This window comes from Ceratina calcarata, unplaced genomic scaffold (genome assembly GCF_001652005.2).
Source record: "Ceratina calcarata isolate Rehan_Ccalc_2016 unplaced genomic scaffold, ASM165200v1 scaffold308.2, whole genome shotgun sequence".
NCBI classification, from domain to species: domain Eukaryota; kingdom Metazoa; phylum Arthropoda; class Insecta; order Hymenoptera; family Apidae; genus Ceratina; species Ceratina calcarata.
In genome coordinates, this window is record NW_017153345.1 from 387,782 (window position 1) to 412,905 (window position 25,124).

Genomic DNA, 25,124 nt, shown 5'->3' on the forward strand with positions numbered 1-25,124 from the left:
TTCTTCTCGGAACGGCGACTGGGTTACGGGAAGAGATTCTCCGCTCATAATGCGGAGAACACTTGGCCTACAGGGGGTGAACACCACCCTCGTATCACGTATCGAGTGATCAATCGATACACTGGCTAACAAACTTTTGAATGATGTGGCAAGTTTCGGAATCAACTTCAATAAATCAGGTCCATTAAATTGTATGCATTTGTTGTGCGATAATTTACAAGTGCGAGTGAACTGAGAATGATTTAAGGATAGCAATTATAATTTATCAAACGATCGAGCTCGATCACTTGTTAAAAATCTTTATTCACTAATTAAAAAATTACATGCAATCAATCTTGTGATTCAAATAATTCAGAGAACATTTATCGCATCACTCTAACTCGTATGATAGGACGGATGGACGCAAACATGATTTCGCTACTCCGCCTTCGTGTCAAACTTTGGTGCTTGGATATTGTGAAACGGGATCGAGTCAGTTTCGGTGGCTGGTAATTCCGCGCATATTTTTGCCCATGTTTAGACGGGGGAAATTGTTCCTAGCGGGGGCGTCGGGAACGACGACATGGGCCAGGGACCGCGGGAGGAAGAATGCGGCGTGGGAAATCATGCGAATATTTTATAGCCGCATAAAAGCGTTGAACACTTACAACCTACTTGTCTTACACCTAGCGACGTCGTAAAGCAGCTATTAAAAGAATCATGGCCCTATGAGCGGCCGGGGTCGTTTTACACTCGGGACACCATTTTTCGCCTACCCTGCGAGTACAAAACGCGCTGTCTCATTTTTATTCGCCTTGCTGTTACGTAAAAAATTTTCAGTACTGTTAAACCAGCTGAACGATGAGCATTGATTCATTTATTGCGTTTTTATTTTTATGCGAAACAATAGAACATGTTTATTCTACAGATATTCGGATGAATCTGATTTTAACTCTGCTACATCTCAATTTTTGTTATAAACGACATGGAAATTGTTTTTATGCACATTAATTCGATGAAACCGTAATAACCGTGCACCGGAATCACGAATGTAAAATATTTCTTGGCACGGACGAACATATCGGGAACGTATTTTCCATCCATTTTCTTCGGATATCGCGTAATCGTACGAATTTCATTAACTTCCGTTCAGAGCTCGTAAATTACATCGCGCAAATATAATTCGCGCGCTGCTGGCTACGCTCATAATTAACGGCTCGACCTGTACGTAGCTGCAGTTTGATCAATAGTTCGGAGATGTGTAATAATTTCGGAGGCTTATTAACGCGCGGCCCTCAATTACCGTTACATGTACGCGGATGAGAAAAGAATTGGCGAAAACCTCCCGGCCAGCGTACAATTCCGATCGCTGATAGTCGAACAACGCTGTTCGCGATACGTTATGCGCCAAATGTTACCTCCTGCCCTGAGCAATTTATAGATGAACCATTTTTTACCAGAATCTGATTTCACTTGCTCGTTATGGTGTGATAGCATAAATTATAGTTTGAGAGATACAAAGATATTAAAAAATAAAAATTAAAACTGGGAACAGTAGAACTTATTCAGTTATTTCTTGTACAGTGTCAATACTCTTTTTTTATAAATCAAGCAATTTCATTTCACGCAAATTGAATAGGTGTTACATTTGCATCGGTCTTGTGGGCGAAAACGCACTCCTTTAGACGGTTGAAGGGTTGAAGATCCTCGAGACGTCGATTAAATTCCGTGCCCTAGAATCGAGGTACATATATATATACATATATACTCGAATCATTTTATCATTTTATACGGGCTGCTGGTGGTTGAACGAGGGCGAGGCTATAGGGGTTGAAAGGACCAAGAGAAGAAGGAGAGTGCCGCGTAAAATGTTCAAGGATATAAAACTCTTTCGGTGTTGGAAGTTATACCCATTAAAGATTAATAAACCATCAAGGTGGAAAAGAGCCAAGATGGTGGCTTCCACTGAGCCTGGGGTGAAAAGGGAACAAGAAAAACCGGCGGTTAAGAATTAGGAGTGCTTCAACTTCTCGTCTCTTTTTATCCCCAACTCTCGTTCTTCCGTTTTCCAATGCATCGTAACAATTCGTTCCCATATTCCGAAATAAAAAAATTTCAAAAAAACCTGTACGTAAAAATATATTTATCGAGTATTGAATACGAATTAAATAGAATTTCTCATTAAGACGGATGAACGAATCGTAGCGTGTGACAGGATGCGCGGAGGATTAAGAAATGCAGAGGAAACGCTTCTCGAGCCCAGCTGACTGATTGAACCGATCGGCAATAATCGGTATCGACTTAATCGCTGGGTTTCCCCCGTCGGCTATAATGAATATATGCATATAGAGGCCAGCTTGCCTCCGTTTTCGATTCCGATATCGGCGATATTTCCGGCCGCGGCCCGCCCCGGAATTGTGCCGCGATAAATAAACGATAAGGTCGCTCGGCCGTGAATCCCGTGGCCGCGGTTCAAATCGAATAAATCAATTAGCGGATCGACCGATAATGATAACGGACCACCGCGCCTCTCGCGAAAACCATTCCCCGCTCGCGCGATTTTAAACGCTCCGTTGCACCGTTCATCAGTAGATTCTCCAACATTTCTTAATCGTTCGTTCCGTACATAATGTTTATCGAATAATTACGTTAAATTAGATCGACGTTTCATTTGTAAATCACGTAGAAGTAAACGAAGCAATTTCCAAAGCGTTAAATAAATCGCTATTATATTTTATAAAATTCTGCAATCTCGTAAGAAGAGAATCAAACATTTTTCATGATTATCTCATAAAGCATTTCCGTGCACGTCAAATATGGCACGAGTTGAACCTACAGACATTACCGGGTAATCCTAAGAACACACAACCATTCCTTTATTTTTTTTTCTAAGAAGATATGGAGCAGGGGTGGAAAGAAGGCGAACGACCGCGGGTCCACGGAGGGCAACAAATAACTTTGACAGGGAATCGCGGTCTCCGGCGAGAAATATTTCGCGGATTACCGCGCGGCTACCCGGCCGAAAGCGGAATTTATACGGGAACTTCTCTGGAAAAAGTGTCGTTCCATGAGGTAACTTTAAGTGGCCCAACGCCTGCCTGGCCCCCGTCCTTACCTCGCTGGCGTGTATCACGAAACGTCGCATCGCGGGGTGGGGGGGGGGTTCAGAAAAGTTCTTTGTGAAAGGAGAGTTTGGTAAGATCCAAAACTGCGAAGATATTCGATTTGTATTATGGTGGAAAGTTTAATGGATACAGAGAGGGGCAAAGTGTCGTTGCAATGCCTAAAAAATGGTTATCGTGCATTTATGATCTGCACATCGTAGGATTCAGAGTCATTGCGTAAAAACGAACGCATTAATTCATATGACGGATTTCATTTCTACTTTACGATCCATCGCCGGATCAATTCTGTACGAACGACGTCATATAAATAAAATGAGAACGGGGGGGGGATTGGAAAGGGTGGCCGTCGGAACGAATTAGGGGTTTCGTTTAGCGGAATTTCGATTTGGTATCGCGGCGTGTCTCGAGGCTCCGTGTCATTAGTGATCGTAAAGTACGTGACTGGAACGAGAAAAATTGTCCGTGAAATTCGAGCTTCGCGTGACGACGTTAAGATCCCCGTTCCCAGGGAGAACCGAGCGGAGTCTGTTCGCTATCCGGGAACGAGCGAATGTAAAACGTTTCGCGTGCACCGAAAAACAATAGAAAAATCTGCAGGGGGCAACGATCTATAAAAGCTTCAATCCATTGACGTGTAACGTCCATCTCTCACGTTCCATTATTACATCTGTTTTATCTCCGACCAGTCTACCTCCTGGTTTTCTTTTGGATTAATTAACGCCGTGCCGTGGAACTGGCTATAATTTCGTTCCCGCGTTTTAATTACAGAAGCTCCATTTCCATTCTTCCTATGCACTTTGCTCATTTCTTATTTCCTGTGCACACCTTGCACTTTACTCGGTAATTAATTCATCCAGAATATACGTCCGCCTTAAACATTATCTCCACCCAATTTATGTATCATTTTCAATAGTAAAGGTCAATCGCAAATGATATCAGATTGAACAAAAATTTTAACACACAGTTCGCTGTTACAGGAATTCTAATGAATGCTAAAATTGACGGATTCTGTTTCACGCGACCAAAACAAGCCGCCACCAATTCATACGGAGTGGCGACAAATTTCATCGGTGAGGGTTCATTAGAGGGGCGGGTCGCGATTGGAAATCACGGGATTCCACCGCCGCTTTATCGCCGTGATAAACTCATTAACAGTGTCCACCGCGCGCGGCAGGTGTCCGGGCAAAACAAATCGAAAATCGTGTTAGCAGTTGCGCGCATCGCGAATCCAATTTGGCCCCGATAAAAGCGGGAACGTTTCGACCCCTTCTTCTTCCTTCCCGAGACGAATTGTTATTCGCCGCTCGTTTAATTCGCGTGCTCGCCGATAAATTGCGGAAATACGCGCGGACTCATTGTCCCCGGTTGAAGCGCGTCGTTATGAGCAATCGACCCGCTCCAGTTTTGCCGAATTCCTAATTCAGTTTCCTGCTAAACGTATTCAATCGTGAAACACGCGTTGATTGTCGACAGCTTGCAATAATTGATTTAGTTACAAGAAATCTGCAAGCGAATTTTTGTATTTCATATTCGCGAACTAAAACTCATTTTTGATCTTATTAAATTAATTTTATTATTGACTGGTGACTTCGTTTCGTTAGAAAATCGAGTCCTGCTATTGAACGGTGCAGGTTGTTTCCTCAAGTCGATCCGTCGATAACGATACGTACCTGTTTGAAAAATGATCGTTACGTGCGGTCGCGAATGCCGCGCGCGTCTCCGCGAGGATTTCACGATGACCGATGACGAGTCCCGATGCTCGTCGATAAACGTTCAGTTAGCGTACGATAAAATTGACGTAGTAGAGATGTTTATGTACCGCGGGACAATCAATTCTATCTGGGGAACGATCGGCCGCTGGGCCACTGTCACTGGACCATGTCGGAACTCCGTGTGCAACGTGTAAATCAATTTCTTTTTTTAACCTCCCTGTAATGAACGACCGAGTCCACTGCCCTCGGCTCTCTGAGTTCACCGTTTTTAATAAAAGATAAATTTTATAAATGAAATATCGTTGATTCCGTGTAGGTAAAAATAATTATTATAAAACTGTTTCTAATTTAAATAATATCACGAGAACTGTTGCTGGAGAAAATTTAATCAATTATCAGGATGCCTCGTATGGAAACATTTTTCCTGGGAGCGTCATATATTATGGGGGTTAAAAAAAGAAATTCGCTCGGTCCAAATATTTTCTCTGGCTCGGGTCCAGCATCGTCTGCTTTCCGGCCCATCGAATTTTATTTTCATCCGTCCGCGGATTTATGCGCCGCGAGTTTTCGCCCGGCCGGGGTGGCAACGGCCTCGTGTGGCGTTTAGTGCCAGCAGAATATTCAATGGTATAACCATTTACGACTGATCCGAAGTTCCCATAAAGAAATTCTACCTACCGTTAAATCTTATTTCATGCTCTCGCGTAGAACTTGTTTACTGTTCTCAAACACTTGGGAAATCGATTATTTATATAAATGAAAGTCAAAATGAACGAAAGAAGCTTCGCACGAAATTTCATGCAGCTTGGATGAATTAATTTAAATAAATGGAAGATCATCGAGCATTGTACTATTTCCTGACGATCAGACTTCTCGCACCGTTTACTGATAAATATCCCGCGACGGTGTGAAGCAGAACGCTTGCCGAGCTGTCAAGCATGAAGGATCGATCGCAGGCGAATCCTGAATGCAGGACGAAATCGGTAGACGAATGGGTCTTGTATACGCGGTCAAATTTCCCCCCGGGGTCGCTCGGTCGCAACTGTGGAAAGGAGGAAGCGCACAGAGGTGGCCGGCGTCATTTCCGTTCGCGCGAGCGTTTAGTTTCCGCCGCATCCGGCGGCTATCTGTATCACTGCGTCATCGCGAGTCGACGGGCAACCGCGGATCCGCGGTTTACAATGGGTGAATCATCGTCATTGTCGCCGTTTGTTCTTCCCAATCTGTATTTACTATCGTCGTCAATAGACGATAGACAATAACAGTCCAAATTACATTGAGCAATTTTTACGTTTATCAATTAAGTACTAATTTATTAGAGTTAATTAAACAAGAGTCAATCGTTCGGGTCCCATGGCGAGAACTGAAGACTCATAGGGTAATTCAGGATCCCATAGAAGAAAGTGATGAATCAGGGATAATGAGCCCTCGAAATCCTGTTTCGCGAATATGAAGCCACGGATGAGCGAGGAGTGGGAGGACGTGGCTCCACTCGTCGTGATGAGCTCGGCCAGCAGAGAGAGGGCTGATTATTCGAGCTTAATGGAGCGGAGGGGGTGGATGGGAGCAGACGGGGCGTTTAATAGCGGGCACGAAACGGCGCGTCGCGATGCGAAACCGGGACCGTCGATCGATAAAAGTGGCCAGTTTATTTTCTTAGGGCGACTACGGCCCCTTTCTCCCTACCCCACGTAGAAAAAAGCATCGGCCGAGGAGGAAAATAAAAATGAAAGTGCTCTCGACCTCTTTGCAGCGACCGGCCAGCACCCCGTCGCGTCGTCCAAGAAATTGCTTGTCATTTTTCGCTTGGTCGGCTAATTTCGGATGCCGCTTCTTAAACGCGGTGTACAAGAAGAAAAAGTATGTCGCTGCAGCTTCTGATAATTAGTTTTCTAATACTCTCTCCTAGATGAGCGTTGACCTCGCGAAATTTTTCGGGGCAGCTTGCAAAATCGATCGAGACTGCAGGAAAGTTCGTGATACGGTATCAATTTGATACGAGAGGAACGATGCCGAAATTGATGTCTCAATGAATATGACAAAGCATTATCGCTAGGAGCCTCGCGTGTTTGATCAGACGCTAAAATACCACTGTTTCCTAAAATTACATCTTATCTCGAGCACGTCTATTTTAATTGATTTCCCTCAACTAAACGGGCCAAGGAAATGTTTCCTCAGAAAATATAGCCAGTTGTGATTCAAACGATATTCGATCGCGACGACACAGCTGGAAAAGCGATTCGTACAAAGGACAGAGGGAACGACTTTTAGGTACGACGGCCTGGATTCCACCCGGACAGTAGAGAGAGTGTCCTCCAGTGGCGAAATTAAGAAAAAGCTAGCCGTCTTGGCCGGGGAGTACGTATCCGGGTCGTGAGACCGGAAAGATCGCAGATGCCGCATAATGAAGCCGTTACAACGGAGGACACCGGGGCCGAGCAACCCCCTCTGTGCATAGAGATGAGAGTCCTCGTTTTCCTGCGATAAAGGGGATGAAAAAGGGAAATAAGAAATTATGGACTCGGTTCAGCCTATCTGTAAAAGTCAGAGTTCAGAAGCTTGTCTATCGCAAAAAATAAGATAAGACGTTGAAGAATTCTGTCCTATTTTCCGAGCAGAGGTTTTAATAACTGCAGTAGAGAAAATTCTGAATCGATTGAAAAGTGCAAAGTGCATGGACAGGCTCGTTGCCTAAATAAGGCTGCGATCGAGAGTTTTGGGAGGTCCGGTCGTCGGTTCTGAAACCGGCCTCGGCCTTGGCCGAATCGTAGCCGAGGTCATCCCGATTCCCTTCCAGTCGCATCGGTGTTTTCGGACGAACCAGGTTCCTTTTCGTGGACCCAGCGGGCGACCGGCTCGGACCGAGGCACCGACGATACATCACGCGACGAACCACAAATCCCGTCCAACGACCGCTAAACGGGCCGCCGCTGGACGACAATCGACTAAGGACGGGAACGAGAGAGGCCGAGGATGACGCGGGAGGTTCCTCAGGCCCCTGTGGTCTTTGAACACCCAGCGAGACCGCGGGCCACTGTATCAAAAGGACCGTGAAAACGTCACCGCAGGACTAACTGATATTTATGAGTCACTTTTAAGCGACAAGCCTTCGGTTTGCTCGAACTTCGCCCCCGGAGGGCGTCTATTCTTCAAACAAATCGTATTCGTACAATTAATAACCACAAGTGCTTCGGTCGAAGAATTTTCAAATGACAGAGAGCAAACATTGAATAGATCTCTTATGCATAAAACGAGACCGTCCTTACTGCCTCGAAACGAGTTCAAACGAAACGTTCGAACTAAACTTGAAACATAATAAAAAGTTGTGACCCAGTTGAAAACTGGAATCGAGTAACTGAAAGCATATCTGGCTGTGTGACTCGGATTCGAACAGGATCGTCGACCTGAAATTTCGTGAAGACAGAACGAGAGGCAAGAACGCGAGGAGAGAAGAGACCAACGGGGGTTCCCTCGTCGGTCGCAAATCAGAAATGCACCGCGCGTCCGTGCAGTGGGCCCGGTCGGAGAGGATATCGGGCCAGCATCTACTCTCTAGTCCTCGTCTGGGACGGTGCGCCGGTTCGTGATCCTCGTTCTCCCGTGTAAAAATGTCCCGTCGCCGTGACTCCCACAGTGGGACGAAGAGGACACCGGTCTTCGGGAATGAATCAGAAAGAGATGGCAAAAAACAAAACGTATATGTACACTGTCGTCCAAAAGTGTGAGACTTGCTGACGACATTAGATTATAGCATCATCGAATCTTATCTCAAACTTTTATTCCTTAAAATGTTCTAATTTTACATGAAATTAATTATATAATAAATAAAAGAAATTATTCTTTTAATAATTAAGTGCACGCACACTCGTTTATGCAAGAACTATAAGATTGATAAATCATAAATGATATGATCGTTTTATTTGATAAATTAGAAAGGATCGTCAGGCCTTTATTAAATCTAGGTTCTCAACTTTTGAGGGACAGTGTATGGTTCGAGCAGACAAGGACGGCGGTTTCCCGTTCCTCCTCGGGCGACTACAAATAGCTTGTCAGTCGGATCATAATAGAGACTCGGGATCGCAAAGATAATCTCACGCTGCGGAATATAGTATGTATTAGATTAGCCCTCGCTCCTGCCAAAGGAACCGGAGGACGTATCGAAGGATTTGCGTGAGATAGTCACTGATGCCGAGATACGATTATTATACTATTGCCATTCGATATGGGAACTGCTTCGCAACTCCTTAAGGTTCAACCGAGTTCAACTCCAATAGAAATTCTGTTCTTCGTGCGATCAAATGTTTTATGTGAATTAGCGATTATCTGTCCATTCGTCGAACTACAAATATTGTCGCTTCTTCGGATTATTCTTATAAATTCGTATCTAAGAGACGTACGATAGCTTAAAAATCAATTGAGTAATTTAATGATCTGTTAACTACGATTGAGACACGATTGCGTAGGAATACGTAGTAATAAAATGAAGACCGGACGAACGGAAGGTGAAGGGAATAAAGTGCATCGGGCAGGCTAATGACGAGCGGAGTCCCGAACGATCGGTACGAGATAATCTCTCGTGGGATAATCTCGAACCGGTGGGTTCACCGGTTCAAGGGAGGGAGTAGGAGCCACACGGCAGAACCGAACCGAAGGTTATGAGGCCTCTAACGCTGCAGGAAGTCCAGACCTGATTGCCCGTCGCGTCGTGACCGATCGTCGGGGTACACGAACTTCCTGCTTCGGTGGCTCGAATTCTTCTCTCCTCCCTTTTTCCTCTTTTGCGATCATCTCCCACTCGGCAATCTTCGTTCGAAACGAACTGGCATCTCGATTGGTCCATTTATTTGGGAATTGACTAATGCCGAATTGAATGATCGTCGTGTTCAACGAGAAAATTTTAACGTGACATAAGCAACATAGTAAACACAATTGAAATTCCGTTCTATTAAGAGTGATAACGTTTGTCTATCCGTTTACGTATAAGAAACACTACTGCCTGCCGATTTCGCAAGATGAATCGGTAAAACGTCGGAGGCACCCGGACAGAATTTAATTATCGATTCGGCCGTCTGCTAGCAAATAAAGTTCGCTTGTAACAAGTTTTCCGATGCCACGTATCTTTTACGGCGACTGTTCTAAATTCCCGGTCCTTCCTTTGAAACTCAATATCGCGTAAAGGGAAAATCTAATCAAATTCTCACGATACCGAGGCTCTCGACGACTATCGTCGAAACAATCCCATCTCCTCGAGGCTCAGAGTCGTCGTCGTCGTCGTCGTCGACGTTCGAAGTAAAATACGTCTTTGGAGGATCGGTTCTCAGTCCTTTTGCCCCTCGGGCTGACCCGCGCTGCCTGTCCACGATTTATCGAGCCCCGGGAGAGGAGCGTCTCCCAACGAGATTGCAATAACTTTCGCATTATTACACGGTGCCTGGCAACGATCCCGTTGCCGGACGCTAACTCCACGATGCAACATCGGATTCCTTCCCCTCCATTCTGCTTTCGTTCTAATCAAAAGACATTTACTTACGAACAAAATAGCTTCAACCAGTTGATCAGAGTTTTATTGAGACGTCTACGACGTAATCTATTTGTGCAAAACAGATGCCTTTCTCATAGACTGTTCATTGTCCAATCTGATTAGTGTCGCGAACTATTAGTATTAATATTTCAATTGGAAATCCTTTGCAGAATTGCTTTGCTTTAATGCAACTGAGAAATATAATCTTTGAGGGAATTCACACTGAGCCAAATACATATTACTATTATATTCCAATCAAAGTGAAACGTATCGGCCGGGTATACTTCAAGTTCCCTGGACTTTGTCGCCGGATAATCGTGATCTATTCGTTCCCGTTTCCCGGACGAACCGCGAACGTTACACTTCCTATATCCGCGCGTCGGTATTTACATAAATCATGGCGGGAACCGTGCACCAGTTTCCCGGCTGCCGGGAAATACGCGTTGATCCCTTTTACGGTAAGTGCGGCTATATATTTCGTCGGTGAAACGTCGCATAGGAAGAATATTTTCAACGTGTCAGAGAAACGTCCGCGACCCGTGGTCACTTTTCCGTTCTCACATGCAAAATCGATCTTCCCTCGTGACGGACAGTACGCCAATTTTACTGTCAAGTCGTCCCGAGGGTCACCGTGTTTAAAATTTGCGCGATTAATTAAAATCGAGACGATTTAGATCGAATTAATCACTCGATGCTTCCGCTTCCGTCAGATTTTCTGTCGATTAATTGTGCTAAATATAAACCTGTTTAATTTTGAAAGATCTTCAGTCTCTTCTGAACAAAGCGTCTTTCAGCGATCGAGCCGAATGACTCGCCTCGATCCTCGGACCGGACAATCGCGTTTTTCAACGATGGCACCCGTTGCCCCGCGCCACGCCCGCGCCGTTTCCACGCGCTCGGCTTAATTACGAGCGGAGTGCAGAAAAATCCGAGAGTTTCGACGCATGTTTTACGCCGGTTTTTTTTTCGATCGCCCGATCTGGTCACAAAAACGACTTAGCTCGCGCGAGAGTAAATAAAAACGGGTACGGCGAATCCGACTCATTAATTCGATCAAGCTTTTTTTCATTCGACTTCCTTTTACTCGATATCTGGTAGCCTTGTCCTTCTTTTTCGCGTTTCGTCGATCGGGAAAAGTCCGCTGACACGGATTCACGAGGCGATCGGTCGTTGAAGATTTATCAACCGAGCTGGCGATTCGGCGAAACGATTAAAGCGCGGCTTTGATTCCGACGGACCGAGCTCCCAGCTGTCCCAGATTTTTAATTAACTGCGGACGATCTTTGTGCTTTCTGTCCAGACCTCCTCGCCTCCCCTCGCTGCCGTTCGAACGAAACAGGGCGAAACGCGAAAAAATTCCTCTCTGCTCGCCTGCACTCTTTTCAGAAAATAAATTTCGTCCAATTGAACACCGGATTAGGCTAATTGAATGATCTCCATTTAATTATCCGGGACGACTCTATTTCTAAGTATTGGTATCAAGATTGAAATTCAGCTTCGAATATTCAAAGATTCTAGTAATCTTCAATCATACAATTGAAATTCCTCGTAAATGAAATTCTGATTTTTGCAGATGTGTTATTAGTAAATTTTAATACTCAATTAATAATAAATCATGTTCTTAATTAATGTCTCATCAATTTGATCGACTCTTGCATTCTGTTAATTATCACCTACACAATATTATTATAAATAAAAGAAGGTAATTGATATGCGATCTCACATCAGGTATTAATAAAAACTATCGCATTGTGAATTCACGTGGAATTCAACTCGTCGATAAAGAGACGGGAAAAAAGTTGGAACGAGGACAGAGATTCGCAAGTACCCACATCGTCGGGCAAAGTCTGACGTTCCCGCTGAGTGACTGACAACGTGTTTCCCCCCTCGTGTTCTTTCTTCCCCGATTTCTTTCTCCTCTTCTTTCGCGACACGCCCGGTCCTCTACGGTTCCCCGAGAATATATAGCGAGCCATAAGTGATTGAAGTGATCTTTGACTTAATTATGTGAATACCAATTTTCATTTATTGCAAATCAGAATCTTCTTTCTTACTGTTTTTAAAACAAGTTTTAAATTAAAGAATATCAAAGAAACTTCAACAGCCTCTCTTATAGTAATAAGCTGTCAGTAATTGAATTTGTAATATCAATATTTAGTTGTCATAGTTATAGCAAAAACGAATTGAGAAACATTTCCCTCGAAGGCTACACTTCTGATAAAATAATTGTGGCACCGGTACGTCGTTTCGAGGAACTGTGACGAGTGGAGGAGCACCCACTTCGAACGAGGGAATCGCGAATCCGCAGTTTTTACCGCGGTCCCGCGCTGCCTGTCTTCATCCGTTGGCCCGCTGCTCAATATGCTGGCAGACCCTCTTATTTAGGGTCGGCCATAAAGGAACAATGATGTCGTACTTTGTCAACGAGCAGCCCGGCCCCGGGCCGAGGTTTGCTTAATTGAGTCGAACGTCGGGAGGCGTGCGAGCTTTTTTGTCAGGCCCGCCGCTTCTCAACCCTTTTTCCATGATCGAGGGACCTCTCCAGAGTGGAACAGGGTTTACCCTTTTTTCTCTCTCATTTTTTCCCCCAATGATCGTTTGAAACAGGTGTTAACTAGATTTTAGTACTTCACTAAATTTTACTCATTTTTGCTCGACTAATTGGAGACAGAGAAATGCGTTGGAGTTAAAAGTCAATTAAACCGAATGACACTGGGAACTGGGTTTAGCGTTCAAAAGGAAATAGAGAACGGAATTCTGAATTCTGCATTTGGGAAAACTAAGTGAACAGGAAACGACCGTCGTTTATAGACAGTAACTTCATTGATCTTTTGGAACAAAACGGTATTCCCTCGCTAAAATTCCTTTTTGCTGTAATTCCGCCTTGGGTAGCGAAACTTAGAACCTCGGTACGGTTCGCGGAAGCAGCCGTAACAGGCTTCCCATGTTTTCCGTCACAAACTAACTCATGACTCGGAGTAAACTGACGTAAAAGGCAACTACTTGCGAAACGTTCGATCGTCCAACGAATCAATCAATTTCCCCGCTTCGGCTTTCGCGTTACGAGAGAAACATTTTGCCTCGCGGATCGATTTTGACTCTCTACTGAGTGAACCAGTAAAAGAATATCATTGAACGTAACGTTACATTCATCGATTAAATTGAAACAATAAAAGAGTCATCATATTTGATTCGATTTAGAAGCTGAATGAATTTACTTAATAAGATGTATGAAATTATTGTTGTTTTAAATAATTGTTTCAAATTTCGAATATTTCACAAAATTATCTTATCATATATGTTTGAATAATTTATTAGAATAATAGAAGCAAAGGACTTGTAGTGTAAGAACTATCCGAGGTCGGGTGGTTTCGACACACCTTCCACGTGCTACACCTGTACGCAGTTTCTAGAAATTTATTCGTTCGTATCGGGCTGTCGAAAGTTATTCGGTACTCGCGCTGCGCCACGCTGGATCGGACGATTACATTAGAAACAGCCTGGGGAATTGTATTTATAGCGATACAGTTTCGCCGTAGCCCGCGAGCGAAATGAAATTAGTTCCGCGGTTCGATCCTGAAGTCACGAGCATCTTCTTTCCACCGGAAACGTTGCGAACGACTTCGGTTCCCTTTCCGATTACGAACGTATAACCAATTGGACATCGCGTTGAATTGGACGTGGAAGCTTCTCAGTTCTTTTTCCTAATCGAAGTTCAAGCATTATAATATTATTCTTTGATAGGTCTTTAACATTGCCTTCGATTGTAATTGAAAAATCGTTCGATACTTCAACGTTACCACTTTCGGTATTGAATTTGTCTGCTAATTTTAATTGACAACATTGAAACGAGGAAAAAATGCCGACTGGAATGTATCAGGATCAGTTTGGCAAATAGTTTCAGTCGGGATCAAAGGATACTGAAGAAGAAGGAAAGTAGTCCCGGAACGTACGGGTCGAACAATTACGAATCAATTTGTTCGGAATCCGAGTCCGCGTACGGAATTCCCGTGGATGGCGAACAATGAAATCGGGAACGAACGAGAGAGAGAGAGGAGAAGAGGGTGGCCGACATTCTGCGAAAACGAACCCACGAGTTCACGTGAATCAACAGCGTTGCTCGATTCGCTGCTCGACACGCCGATCGATTTTCCCTTACGTCTTTTTTTTTTTCTTCTTTTACTTTCCACGTTCCTCGGACGCGGATCGATCCCTGGAAGCGAGCAACCAAAGAGTCTAGCCAGTGTTACACGTTCCTTTCGGTTCCAATTCGATCCGGCCAATTTATGTGGCTCGTACGTTCCCTGGGTGTAATTACTGCGATCCCTGAATCGTCCTGTTCGAAAAATTATCCGGTGACCAGAGAGAATCGCGATTAAACCGTCCACACGGTTTCACAAAGATGTATATAGCAAATCATAGACCAAGAATCGAATTTAAGAAGTGATGATCAGAATCATTAGGACGCGATATATAAAATGAACAAAAGTATAGATAATGTAATATTGAACAGACGAATATAAATAGAGAGAGTGAAAATGTAACTAGTGACAGAAGGCACAATGACTATTCCCCTGTAGAGGAGCGTTCGATCGATCGAGATTCGCCGATTCGAATCGTAAATCGGCAGACGCGATGACGCAGCATTGAACAGACGAACGGGAAACAAAAGGTCATCGGCAACCTGGATTTCCTGGCAAACAGTAACGGGTAACGAGCAACGCACCACCGTGAGAACCGATATTTAATTACCGCGACCGCAGAAGCGTTCATTTCACTGCGTTACAGGCCTCCACGTCGGTTGCCAGTTAATGCTCGTTCCCTATAGTTCTCACTGTATGGTGAATTCATTTTTTTGCCCCAACAGCGCGGCGTAGCTTCTTTATCAGGATTCATTGGCTGCTTTGAAATTCTATGAATAAACCGCAGTAAATAAACTGCAATTCGTAGTCAATCGCTTGATTAGCGAGTACAGTTGGATTTTATTTTTTTAAATTTTCTTGAAAAAGAAATTTATATTCCCTCCTTCGCGCCATCGGAACCCCGCCAAAAATTGTTTCATTTCCTTGAGAACAGCATTTAAATGCAACCAGGTCGAAAATAAAAATTCTGCACGGAGGGAAACACAAAAAGGTGTTTTTTTTTTTTTTTTTTACGAGGTAACAAAAGTGTTCGCATTTGGTTAGCCGAAAGCTCGATTCATCGATTTACACATGTGCCGAGGAGAATCCTTCCTGGCGACTTTCAGGATTCGCACGAATTCGCCCCCCCTCCCGAACTCCCCCGCCTCCTGCGCTCTGTAAAAATAAAGTCGTAAATCTTCGTTCTGCACGTTTTCCCGGTTCGCTCGTCGATCTCTCGCGAATTTCCGAGTTCTGTTTTTATTCCCCACCGCCGCATGGCTACCGTGCCAAAAATAATAATTTACGCCCCCGCGCCGACTTCGAACGTGAGCCCGCACAATGATTAAGTTGTTCCAAGTAATTTTCGTTTACCCCCGTCTTTCCCTTCCGCTGTTTCGAGCCATCATCAATTTTTACGATTAACTACAATTCTTATTCCGTCGAGCGCTCGACGTATTTCTTACAGTTTTATGTATTAATTAAAAAATGAATTGCGTTTCTCATAAAAGGAACGATCGTCCGCGAATATTTCGGCGATCTCTCTTCATTCTATTTCGCCGGAACGATATTCCCGTAAAAATCAATTGGGAAAAAACCGTGGCGCAATCAACAGACCGTTTAAACGGCACCGTCAAATCTGGAAATGGGTTTACGTAACGACGTCGGCAATGAATACGCGATACGCGATCTTTGGCCGGGCAGCAGTAGCAGCCAGTAGATATGTAAGACCGATCAATATTCAATTATCGGAGTTCGCCGCGTAAGCCGCGGGGATCGTTCGTTGCACGGGGCTGTGTTATTTCACGCAACTATGTTATTCCTGCGGCATACACGTACTTATATACACGCCCACGTAACGTCGGTAATTTCGATGACGACGGAGTCCTTTAGTTACCCGGCGTCTGTCAAACGGACCGCGTTTCCTCTTCCCAAATGTAATAACTTTCACGGTGGAACATCCTTTGACAGATTAGACTCGACGATCTGCGAGGTAACACGGTTCACCGAATCGTTTCGTTTTAACCCACGCCTCGTAAAAAATTCAACGTTCCATACGAACCACGTGAATTTTTGACAAAAACGTGTAACGTACTGTTGATATTTTGAATGCGCGTAGAATCGAAATGTAAATGTTCGGAATCTGGATTCACTTTTGTGTTTCGCTGTACCTGAAGGAGATACAGAGTATTACAGAGTAGACGGTCTGACCAGTCTCGAATCTACTTTAACTTTTTAACGAGCATTTGAAGAAGGAACGTGGGTGGAACGGCGGAGCATAGACGACAGAAACGGACAATGGCTGTTTGTCGGTCTCCGGCTCTTTCCACTTTGTTTTTTGTTATTTTTTTTATTCAGTCACCACCGTTGCGAAGCGGTGGCTGCGCTGACCGATTTATGAATTTTCATTTTCGACGTCCCGTCGCCGTCTCCCCCGCGCGGCGGTCGATCGCGGAATCAACGGCCGGAATGAGAAAACCGCGGCGAATGAAAGTTTTAACGAATGGGTTTGGCGTACCGTCACGCGTTTCCCGTTTTATTTACCCGACTTCTATTTTTTCCTGCTACGGTTTTTCTTTCCCGTTACAATCGCGCGAACACGTCCGACTATGTCCGTACAGTTATTTTATAATATATCTCGGCGACTTTTTATCGGTTCCTCGTGAAACGATAATTAACGGAGTACCTTGTCCGTTTGTCATTTGGCTCCGTGAATCGAATGCCATCGCCTGACGGCAATAACCACCAAGTCTTGTTCAAGGTCTCAATTTCCTTCGTTTTACGAGAATTCCGATCCATACTACTGCTTCGCTGACGATAGGCGAAGAGCCATTACTGCTCGAGCGTGGGAGGGCGAGGGAAGAATTTTCGCTTGACAAACGCGAGAACCTCGGGCCGGGGGACAAGACTCGGTAAACTGAGGGTTCCAAGCCCGGGAATACCGTGAGTCAACAGTCATTCCAATATATATATATACATATATATATATATATACAATTCGACCTGGTGAACTCGCACCAACGTTAGGATCACGGTAAATAAACTCTGGTAAATAAAGCTGGACCTGGTCGCTAGGCTTCCAGAGGAGAAGTGCACTCCTTCCCTTGTTGCAGTGCGCCAGTCTACTCCACCCTCCCGTTCCCACCCTTGCCAGTCGTTAGATTTTATGGGGATTCCGTTAATGGCATGGGTGGCGAGGGAACTTCCTCCTCCCGGCCGCTCAGGTACCTCTCTTACCTACTTCTTGGTGTTCTACGACCGCCGATGCTTCCCAGATATCTCTTCACCCCGTTCAGACCCTGAAATTTTGAGCTCGTTCTTCTTTGAATGAAACTTCAGCTTCCGATCTTCGTTCTCGATGCCTCTGCCAAATCTAAACAGGGTGCTGTTTTTTTTAGTGATAATTTTCTATTGAAGGAACGCCAGGAAATATTCTATAGATTTTATCGGCGGATGTGTTTTTTATTTCAAAAATTGCGTTTCGAAATTCGCAAGCAAGGTATTGTTGTCCATAAACTGATTATGGCCTTCCAGGAGAAACCTGGATTTTACGAGCAACCGACGGGTTCGTCGAAAGCTCCGGGCTGATTGAAATTCGCGGAAAGTCGAGGGTCCTGCAACGTGTCTCCCTCGCGAATCGGACATTTGTTGCAGCCTTACAATTGGCCTCCTCTACTCTCTCCAGCAGTTCCGCAGGAACGCCTGAAAATAAAACCTGGAATCTGCGATGAATCGCTTCGGTTTTCGATGTGAATTTATGAAACAGGAGAGATATTGATTTGTAGAATTGATGATTAAGTTTTTTTTTGATCACTCGAACGAATGTCTTGACGTTAAAAGTTCCTCGTGCTTATCGAAACATAATTCGGACCCTCGGTGTGACTGGCAGCTGGCAAATTTTCCCGCGCTCCGTCATTGTCCGTGACAGGTTCTCAGGATTCATCAGCGACTAAACGAAAACGCGTGTACTGGACGCGTAACTCGATAATGCGGTGCGACACACGCCCACGCGAAGAATTCGCAAAAAGGCGAACCGAACGCGATAAGGAGCGACCTTTTGTCGTTCGAGTTCAAGGGTTCCCAAGGACCTCGCTCGACGCTTACGAGGAGTTAATTCGATTCGAGGTCACAATGGCCAATCAGAGAGGCGCGGCTCGTCGGACCCGTTCAGAATTATCCTTGCCGATCCTTTGACACGCCGACGTAAATGAAATTCGCGCCAGTCATCAAACGAAACTTTCAGTGAAACACTTTTATTCCATTAGCATTCGATTTCGAATATTCCTTATGTCGCCCGAAGCCTCTGTACGCGAGTATGCATAATGTAATATACGCGAGATCGTGCCAAAGTCTCGGAAGTTCTCATGACCCGGTATACGTTTTTAGATCGCAGACATTTCCATGACAATGCAACTATCACGCTTTTTCCATCTTTGTGTTTTCAATCGCGGCCGAGTTCGATTTTGCGAGAGTATTGTTCGCTCCCTGGGCTCGATTTACTTTTATCGACAGGGGATTATGTTCGATGCAGAGTTAACAAGGAAATCTGATGCTTCTTCAAGATTCCTCGATCCTCCAAAGTATTTTTATTCCTTCAACGCTCGTTCCGTTCTTCAATCAAGGCTTTGAAATTCTTTCTCTCAGTTTTATGCATGATTTTTATTACCTAATTCAATTCAGCTTGCTATAGGATAAAAGAGATCCCAGCGCTCACAAACAATTAAACTGCGTATGAAATTAAGATTGGATTCTTCGAAATGAAGGAAGTGCAACGCAGTCGCACAGCTCTAACGGCGTACTTAAAATATTTCAATGAAAGGAACGTCAACTGCGGCATTCATCATGCGCGATGTTTAATAGACACGTAGAAACGAACGGCGACGCGGTATTAAAAAACGCAGGGGGAGACAGAAGGTGGCTATAAAAGACGCGTTATAAATATTTTCCACGGTTGTAAGTCTTGTTGTAAATCCGCGCGAGGAACGTTAGAAAGTGTACACTTCGAGTGCACCGGCTAGACGTCATTGTTGAGGAATAGCAGCGGTTTGAAAAGTTCCGAGGGCAGTCGCAGGGGATACCGGCTCGTCGACATTAGCGAGATCCTCATAAAATCTACCGTGAAGGAACTCAAGCGGAATGTACTCTTCGATGGCGAGCATCCATAAAAGAGAACATTCCTCGCTTCCTTCAGCATTCTCGAAATTAATAACAAGAATCATTATAGTTCTAGTCACGGAGCTTAGTGAGGTACTGCGATTCTATAATAAATATTACAAAATAAATGAAATACCGTTCTGGAATATGATCGAGGGCGATATTTCATCGTTAAAAAGCGCAGCGACAGGTTCGATTTCCATTTAATCCGAAGCCAGGCCGAAGTGGTAGATAGGAGGAAGTCGGTAAAACGGAAGCGTGGCGTCCCAAAGCAATGCGGGCACACACAATGCGGCATTGTTGGTCAATGGAGCTAATCTCTCGGATCCGGCTGATTCGGAATGGAATTTCTCTTCGCGGAGGAACGAGCTTCGGGGGGGAGAGAGGAAGGCAGGGTAAACGTTGGACAGAGGCGAAGGTTGGCCTTTGCCCGGCATAATGCCAGCCGGCCGTAATCCCGCGGCAACGATCGACTGACGGTCCCCTTCTGGGAACCCCATAAACCCCTCTTTTCAAGGGGTCTCGATGAGGCTTACGCGCGGTATCGACCATACGCCGAATGCCATCACGGTGTTTGTTCGTTTCTCGATTTTGGTAACAGAGTCGCAGGATTGATAGACAAAGGATCCGGGACAAACAGGTTTGACTCCGTGCGAGACCTCTACCGCGTGACGGTGGTTGATGTTCGCTTTGGCACGCTCGACGGCATTACCGTTGCTGTATCGCGATAACGACGTTAGAGGCAGAGATAAAGATGACTGCCGAGTACGGGTGATCGTTAATAATTGTCTTGAGCCGGCTCTCTCGCCACTGGCTTTTAGCGTTGAGTGCTTTGCTGACGGTTCGAAATCTCAACAGGAATCGTCTAGATAGATGTACACAGTATTCTTTTTATCGTGAATTAAAAGCATCGGTTCGTTCGTTAAAGTCTAGACAACTTCTTTTAAGTACATGATAAACCTGTGCAGTCGTCATTAACGATGGTTCATAAGACGTTTGCGTCAGGATCAATGAAATTTAGTAATGACGAACGTGTTATCCCAATCGGAATTTCCGTTCGTGCGAAACATACGAAAACGAACATGTTAATTCGGGTAGAATCGATCATACGGGTCGGCGGGGTCATCTTGATACCGGAGCTGGCCAGATTAATGACTTCGGCCACGGCCCGGTTGCTTGTACGAGACTCGTGTTTTCACCGTTGGAGAGATATCGATCAATTACGGGCGCGCTTCAACCCCGGGTATCATTCCGCTAATTATCTCGTACGTTCGTTAACTAATTACAACTCTGGCGCCGGGTTAATATTAACGGGGCGACGCGACGCGATGCTTGATTCCCTCCGATGAACCACGCGAACGACTCTACCGGGCCACTTTTACCGGTTAACTCCCAGCCCGTCTAATTACGGCCTGACGCGATCCCGTGATTTAGTTAACGTCATTCCGGTTAAAAACTACTCGAGGGCGTTCTCTACTCGAGACGTCCCGCGATGTTTGATGCCCCGGCCAATCTCGTCTTTCGGGGCTGGGCCCGAGAAACGATGAAAACCCTGATCGATGTTCGCCAGCTTCTTGCACGATTTTTTAATTAGTATACACTGTGCGATTTTGTTAAGCATCGGGTGTCACGCGAGAGATTCTCGTCACGCGATGAATCGACGATTCAGATACCTAATAGGATTCTACGTCATAGAATACGTGAATGAATTTCTGTATAAACAGACATGAAGCTACAAGTACACAAATTCAAAAGATTATTTGCATTGCAAGATGAATGCAACGATATTCACTTTCGCCATCGGGATTTTTATAATAACCGAACTGTACGATAAATTAAACAGAAAACCTCGCGAGTCATCGTGTTAAATCTGTTAAAACCAACACACGGGAGCAAGAAGGTCCGTCGAGCATAAAATCGAGAAACCGGCTACCGGCTTCAGGAGTGAGTATATCTCTCCTCGGTCGACCAAGTTCAATCGCATTACCTCCTGGAGGTAGCGAGTGCGGTAGGCATTTAATTTTCCTGCTCGCCAGCGTAAGACCGGATGAAAGAAAGTTGCAAGGACGCCCGGACCGACGCCGCGGCTCGGCCAAGGAAATTCCAGGCCTTGCTCGGTACGCGCTTCCATCAAAGAGACTCGCCTCGCCCACGATTCTCGCCGCGGGTTCGCGTCCCGCTCCAATCAGAGCCAGGAAATAGCTATTCGAGATAAATAAACGTACGCTTTAATGCTTTCTCATTATTTAAATACATTCAATGTTATACGAAATTGCATTTCTTTATTTGACACGAAATATTATAACGAACGAAACGTGTTTTGATTGAATCAAATAAAAACAACAGAATTTGTTTCATGAAATAACGTGATATCTCGAAACTCTCGAGAAAGATTTCAGATGCTCGATTTGTTTGAAGTTTGATTGTGTTTTGAAGTTCGAAGTCTCGAGGATTTGGTTCGAAGCGCGTCGGGTCGAAAAGTCGATGGGATACGATCGGGATCGCGTCGGAAACGAAACGAGACGTACTATGTATAAAGTAACGAACGGCGGGCATCGAGAGTCGTAACTCTGTGCGAACGGCCACTCCCACGTCTCATCCCTTCGCGAACTCGCGTGTACGCGCGGAATACTCGCTCTGTAATCTCTGCCTACCTACTGCCTCCTTTCTATCTCAGCTCTGATACACCGGCGTAGACTCGCGTCGAAACGTTGTAACTTTGTTCCTAACGGGTCAGGAATACTCTCGTAGGGACTCACTTGGGAGATACTCAATTTATTGTGATTGGAATTGTTAATCAGTCGAAGTGGAAGCTGATTAGAATGCAATATTTAAAAATATTTACTTGAGAGATCTACAAGCTACAATTTTCTATGTCTTAAATGTTTATTGAATGAAAGATTTTTTTTAATACATATTTGAGATATTATGAAATATTTGTTTCTTATGTCTGATAAAATTAATGGATGAATCAAGGAAATATGAAAGGTCGGTGACGCCACTGCGGCTACATAGACAGAAGGATATTTCTATTACGTCTTCCTGCTTCACAGCTTCCTAATCCCCTGCCGCAGTTTCTGGCTTCGTATCGACGATCTGCGGCAGACAATAGAGAATGAATTAGTGGCTGGATGCAACAATAACAGCGGCGGACATTTATTTCAACCTAGACAGTTGTATTTCTTCCCTTTCGGCGTTATAATTCCAGATAGAATCTCAAGAAATGCATTAAAACGAACCATTAATCAAAAAATGAAGGACTCTGTATCACGATTCATCAAGTCTGAATTATTAATTCCTCCAAAACAATGCAATATAAATAATTCTATTTCTGCACGATTAATTTTCTCGAATAAAACTTCGTATCGCCGTTTCTATTCAAACGCTGAATCTGAATAATACGTAAAAATTATAAGCAATTAGAAGCTGTCGGATGCCATGTAACCAGTCGAGAAGTAATCTCGTAATATCATAAAGCTTGTCGTTCCTAACGAATAACACCGTCGAATGGGTTTTCGAAATACTAGCCGGTCTCGAGCTCAAGCAATTACGACGCCGGTTACCTCGATTACCCGAGGGTTGCTTTGAAAAAAGTGGAAAGCAATTTGTAATTTTCCATCGCGTTACAACCCTCGGCTATCTAAAGGCGGGCGCGAGAGTCGCGTGCCAGCGCGAAATACCGAGTCTACCTTCGCAATTTCCATTTCCAAGTGTGCACACCCCCGCTCGTAATTCTTGGAATGCATTCTGCAACGAAGTATCCTAAGTCCGTCTCTAAAAATTTCTCACGTCACATTTCAATGTTTCATTTAATAATCGCGGAAGGAATTCACGTTCTCAATTTTACGTCCACTTTAGAACAGAATTTTTGGCATCTGATGTTGCTCGAAACTGTTCCGAGACTTATGATAGTGAATGCCTGCGCACAAAAGTCTGTTTTTACATAGGGAATTATCCTCCCACTCGTGGCTGTTTGTTCTCGCTAACAGCGTTTAGTTTCGCAGCGGGGGGGGAGGGAGGAACTGTTGTCTCGCGACAACTTCTAGAAAGATGGTTCGCGCCCACCGAACATTTGTTGTCCGTTTGTATTCCCAGTCGAGTTTCGCGAATGAATTATGGATTCACGGTTCACGAATGCGTAACGGTTAATTCGCTACTTTGTTGAGTTTACGTGTTTGTCAAACAGTAAAATTTTCAACTAAGTTTACCGAGTAACCTGCGCTCTACGGATTATAATTGAAATCAATGATTCATGTATCAAACCTGAATGCGACAGAAATATACGTAGTATTTGTTTTAATAAATGCAAAAATAAGTTCATTATCATTTTGTGACCAAGGGGGGGCAAAGAATCTCGTAATCTCTTCTGCGAGTAACGAGGAAATCCTTTGAGGAAGATGGCGATTCGGGAAAAATGTTTTGACCCGGCCCGGGGTTACCACTTTACTTTCAATTAAGCTGCCGTAAAACTTCTACTTTCCCGGATCGCTGGAGCAAGTAATAAAGATTCGATAAGCGCCGTCCGGCGTTAATCTGCTTATCGGTAATCGATTCCCTTCTCCTTGCATTTTCTGTAAAGTATATCTATACGCCAGTTGTCCCCAGAAAATCGACGAATCGATTTGCAGAAAGAACCATCAATAAACAAATGACAACCTGAGTAATTTGAACCTTATCAATAATCCGTAACTGTGTAAGTAATCAAACGCGAGCTGGATGAATGCGGTCATTAAAAAGTAAGTTGGACGAGTCAATTTATGAAGCAGACGGTCCATACGCGAGGTTATCTTTGATATAATCCGACAGCCGAGAGATCGAGCAGGTCCGAGCTCGGGCATCCGGTCCGGAATTAGGTTTAATGTAATATTTTTATGTGTTCCGCGGAGTCGTTCTCCCCCGGCCCGGGCCGGCCCAGACCGACCGGACCAAAACGGGGATCGTTCGTCAGTCGCTGGACAGGTTTTCGGGGCTGTTGCAATTTGTATCAATTCAACTACAGTTAAGCCTTCGACTAACGAGCGACTGTCCGACATGAAAAATTATCAGTGATCAATAAAAAAAAAGCCCGTGGATATTACAAACTTGTACTGTATACATTTGCCGAGGATATATCTTGCGAACGCTGGATCCTCGCGCTGCCGGTGATATATCGCGCTCGATAATTGTTACACCTGACAATATTAATTCCCTTTCACAAAAACCTTTGGCATCGTTTATGACAATCGCTCTTCGACCGTTTTTCAAATCCGGATTAGATCGCGACAGCAATAAGCATTTTCTATGGCAGATTAGAAACTCTCAAACGTTTAACACGATTAATTGCTATTCTATTTTATAGTATTAAAAATAGTGAATAGTCATGATTGACGATCTATTGTATTGTCTGCAATGAACTACGATAAACAGCTTTTCGCCAATAACACACAAAGCAATTAGTTCGTGACGAGGACAGGAAAATTCACTCATAACCGGGACAATCCACGTGACGGTTCGGTTTAATTACGGCGTCGAG

General features: G+C 44.4%; 1 protein-coding gene across 1 annotated transcript in view; it reads left to right on the plus strand.

Moving 5' to 3' along the window:
• The window catches only part of alpha-Man-Ia (alpha-Mannosidase class I a), a 284,265-nt gene that overhangs the window by 134,789 nt on the left and 124,352 nt on the right, over nt 1-25,124 (plus strand). The window lies entirely within an intron of this gene.